Raw genomic sequence first — 4,893 nt, 5'->3', positions numbered from 1 at the left:
ATCTGTAAAGCAGAAAGCAGCTCTCACTAGACATGGAATCTGCTGGTGCCTTGATCTTGGACTTCCCAGCCTCCAGAAATGTGAGCAGTAAATTTCTGTTGTTTATACATTACCCAGTCTAGGGTATTATTTTATAGCATTTCCAGCAGACCAAGACAGGCACTCATTATGTGCTGGTTGCTGTGTTGGGGCAGTGGAGATTCAGCGTTGGATAAGGCAGACCAGGCCTGTGCATCGAGCTGATTGTCTTGTGGCTAGAGATTGTAATGTTTGATACTCATGCTGGATTAGTCACCCCCAGCACCAAGCCCTGCACTTGCCCATCCCCAGCCATGCGCCTTTGACTCACCCTGTTCAAAGGATTTCCTCTGCGTGGAGTTCCCTTCACCAGCTAAAATAGAACCCCATTTCCAGGCCCAGCTCAAATGCTGCCTCTTTTTTTGTAGCCTTCTAGAATCGCTCAGGCAGAATTGATTTCCCTCTTTCTGGTACCACTCAACACCATCATGGTACTTATGCCATTCTGCTCAGAGTTACTTATACGCCTATCTCATCTTCAAGAAACACTCCTAGAGAACCAGAAATGGGCCTGATTTCTCCTCTCCCTAGGGCCTATCATGGAACCTTCCACACAGGATCCATGCATTGCATATTGGTTAAAGTTAAATTCAACCTATGAGGAGCTAGGGAGGGAGAGAGTGAGGGGGACATTGACCCTCATCTCCTGTTCCCAGCTTCCACGTCTGAGAATAACATGAGTCCTTTTTCTTCACCCCATCTCCTAAAGTGAAAGACAATAGTGGTGCATGATTAAAGACTTTGGTCCAGCTGCCTCCCTGCAAATCCAGAGTATCAGCAGCTCACGGACAAGCTAGTTACTTTCAGCCTTGGCATGTGGTCAGCACTGCACAGCTAGGAAGAGGATGCAATACTTCCAAGTGCTCTGAACTGGCAAAAGTGTGTTCATACAATTACATGAAAACAACCCACTAGGATGTCATTGCTGAGGTTTAATGATGTGGGGGTCAGGAAATTACAGTTCCCTAGTTATGTGCTTCACTGCGGGGTGGTTTGCATCTCATCAGAAAAGAATCTTGCTTTGGAGTTATCCCTTCATGCATGGGGCTGGCTATAAATAAGGGGCTAGAGAAATGGATTCTTCAGTGAATTTTATTTCCTCCTGTGAGATGAATACAAAGAGAAGTGGATTCGGCTTCTAGGATGTATCAGAAAACTCCACTATGTGCAGGTGGCAGCAACATAAAGAATAATAAAGGGTGTCTTCTCACGTGTCCAGGTTTCTCCTTCAACCAGTTCTGCCAAGCTCCATGGACATGGGCCAGAGATGCAGCTAACACGGTGCTAGAAAAGGCTCTGGACTTGCAATCAGAAGACTGGTTAAAGGCCCAGGTAGCCATTAAGTAGCCCCTGGATCTTGGGCATGTCACTGGACTTCTTTAGGCCTTAGATTGCTCATGTGTGTACTCAGTGATTGCTTAGGGTAATTTCCGCTCTTTGACTTGAATCTATGCCAGGTCGTTAGGCTGTTGTCCCACATCTACAAAATTACTAGAGCCAGGTCACCAACACTAGGTCATTTTTCTGACTGTACTCATTCACACATGTTCGGACCCAGTTTTTCTTGTCACTAACCCTACATCTGTCACACAGTGGCCTGAGATAATGGGGTTCAGCTGATACTGTGACACTGTTTCCTCTTACCCATAAGTGGCACTAGGGGAACGGCTTCGAAGACTGCTGTCTCTCTAGTGATGTACTCTAACAGTTAACCAATGAACTTATGTGATCGCCCAACTTCAAGGATTTTTTCACAGTATTATTTTTGAACTCAAGTGAAAAGAACTAAGTGTTCAAATTCTTAAGTGGAGAAGTTGGCTGAGTGAGACGTTGCCTGTGCAGGAGTGATCTCTTGTAAAGATGAGAGGACACTCAACACAGCTAAAGGAAAACAGTAAATCTGCACTCACTAGAAATGTTTACACCCTGGGGCATCTCTGCAATGCTTTTCTTGGAACCCACGATTTTGAAACATGGACAGACAAGAGTATAATGGGAGGCATTTCTGAGGCCAAAGTCCCCAGATGGAACCCAAAACACATTATTTGGATTGTAAAGTGAGAATGCTAAGGGGAGTCATGTCAGTGCACCTACCATATTTTTGATGTCTTGTGCCACCTAGTGCTACAAACATTCCCAAACACTGTCCCTTGAAAGTTTGCCTCTTTTGCCTGCATATGCTGAGGTCACAGCAGTGGAAATTGGACCACTCTGAAAAGGAATCAGGAATATCTATCAAAAGCCATCAGTGTGTTCTAATCCTTTCATCAAGTCACTCCACGCTGGGAAATCTACCCCAACATCATGAAGATATAGTGAGAGACATATGTATAGAGATGTTTCTGGCAAACACTCAAAGCAACAATGGAAAAATGATTTAGNAGACATATGTATAGAGATGTTTCTGGCAAACACTCAAAGCAACAATGGAAAAATGATTTAGGGAAGTACGAGTCTAAGTACATGATGGGAAATGTCCCTAAGTTGATGCTCTTCAAGAATGTTTTATAATATTACACAAACATGTTTGCTTTGATTTTGTTTTTTCAAGACATGTGAAGACAAATGCACAGACAAAAGATGTGAGACAGAAAGCCAGCACGGACCCAGTTTTTCTTGTCACTAACCCTACATCTGTCACACAGTGGCCTGAGATAATGGGGTTCAGCTGATACTGTGACACTGTTTCCTCTTACCCATAAGTGGCACTAGGGGAACGGCTTCGAAGACTGCTGTCTCTCTAGTGATGTACTCTAACAGTTAACCAATGAACTTATGTGATCGCCCAACTTCAAGGATTTTTTCACAGTATTATTTTTGAACTCAAGTGAAAAGAACTAAGTGTTCAAATTCTTAAGTGGAGAAGTTGGCTGAGTGAGACGTTGCCTGTGCAGGAGTGATCTCTTGTAAAGATGAGAGGACACTCAACACAGCTAAAGGAAAACAGTAAATCTGCACTCACTAGAAATGTTTACACCCTGGGGCATCTCTGCAATGCTTTTCTTGGAACCCACGATTTTGAAACATGGACAGACAAGAGTATAATGGGAGGCATTTCTGAGGCCAAAGTCCCCAGATGGAACCCAAAACACATTATTTGGATTGTAAAGTGAGAATGCTAAGTGGAGTCATGTCAGTGCACCTACCATATTTTTGATGTCTTGTGCCACCTAGTGCTACAAACATTCCCAAACACTGTCCCTTGAAAGTTTGCCTCTTTTGCCTGCATATGCTGAGGTCACAGCAGTGGAAATTGGACCACTCTGAAAAGGAATCAGGAATATCTATCAAAAGCCATGAGTGTGTTCTAATCCTTTCATCAAGTCACTCCACGCTGGGAAATCTACCCCAACATCATGAAGATATAGTGAGAGACATATGTATAGAGATGTTTCTGGCAAACACTCAAAGCAACAATGGAAAAATGATTTAGTGAAGTACGAGTCTAAGTACATGATGAGAAATGTCCCTAAGTTGATGCTCTTCAAGAATGTTTTATAATATTACACAAACATGTTTGCTTTGATTTTGTTTTTTCAAGTCATGTGAAGACAAATGCACAGACAAAAGATGTGAGACAGAAAGCCAGCAGGATCACTTTAGGCTTAGGACAGGCGGTTTTTTCCTCCTCCTTTATCCTTCACTCTGTTTCACAAATTACCCACAATAAGCTTTATCTTAAGTTCTAAAAATCATTTAAAAAAAGCAACTGACGGTGTCCATTGGGTGATCACCCCGTTCGTCACTTGTGACTGCCTCATCTCCCAGCTCATTGCCATTTCCTTCCTTTCCCTCTGCAGACACACTGAAATGAGGCATCAAAGCCACAGGACTTTCTTTTGCTGCTGGTGGTGACAAATGTCACAGCCCACGCAAACAGATAAGCTTTATCTTAAGTTCTAAAAATCATTTAAAAAAAGCAACTGACGGTGTCCATTGGGTAATCACCCCGTTCGTCACTTGTGACTGCCTCATCTCCCAGCTCATTGCCATTTCCTTCCTTTCCCTCTGCAGACACACTGAAATGAGACATCAAAGCCACAGGACTTTCTTTTGCTGCTGGTGGTGACAAATGTCACAGCCCACGCAAACAGGGTTTAAAGGAAAATTCCAAGACAGGGTGGGTGGGGTCAACCATCTATCTATCTTCAAATGATTATTTTGAAGATAACAGAAAGAATCACAGTGGGATGGGTATTTGTGGGATGGCTCTTTGGCTCTGAAATCCTAAGCACCGTCCAAGGGCCAGAAGAGAGCAGAGGATGCCAGCACAACTCTATCCTAGAGGAAGGCCGGGATGATTTCATACTTTTTCTTGGAACAGGCTTTTCACTTTGTGAAAGCCCCAAACTCTAGGAAGATTCTAGCATTTTCCCCCTAAACTAACCCATACTAAGGAAGTCAAGGTGTTGCTAGGGAAAATCAGAGAGCAGACCTCAAGCCTTGGACCTTTGGATCAGGTCCAGCAGATGAGCTTATTCTGGAAGTTTGTCTTGTAGGAACCCTGAGTGTGCTTTGTAAGTTACACAACACAGGAAGAAATCACATCTGAAATGGACGATCTGGAGGTATAATCACAGATTAGGAGCTTAAAGATCACATACAGGTCTTTTAAAAATATGTACAAAGATACACAAAATCTGGAGGGATATCCCCCAAGGCATTTGCATCTCTGAATGATAAAATTATTGGGGGTGTTATTTTCCTTGTGATGCTTTTCTATATTTTCCAATCTTTTTGAGAGAGTTTGCGTTGCTTTTATAAGGAAAGGAGTAGTTTTTATTTTTAGCGTTATAATTGAGGGGGCTGTGTAAA

This window comes from Galeopterus variegatus, unplaced genomic scaffold (assembly GCF_000696425.1).
Source record: "Galeopterus variegatus unplaced genomic scaffold, G_variegatus-3.0.2 Scaffold4046, whole genome shotgun sequence".
NCBI classification, from domain to species: domain Eukaryota; kingdom Metazoa; phylum Chordata; class Mammalia; order Dermoptera; family Cynocephalidae; genus Galeopterus; species Galeopterus variegatus.
Note: the sequence above shows the minus strand (reverse complement) of the source record.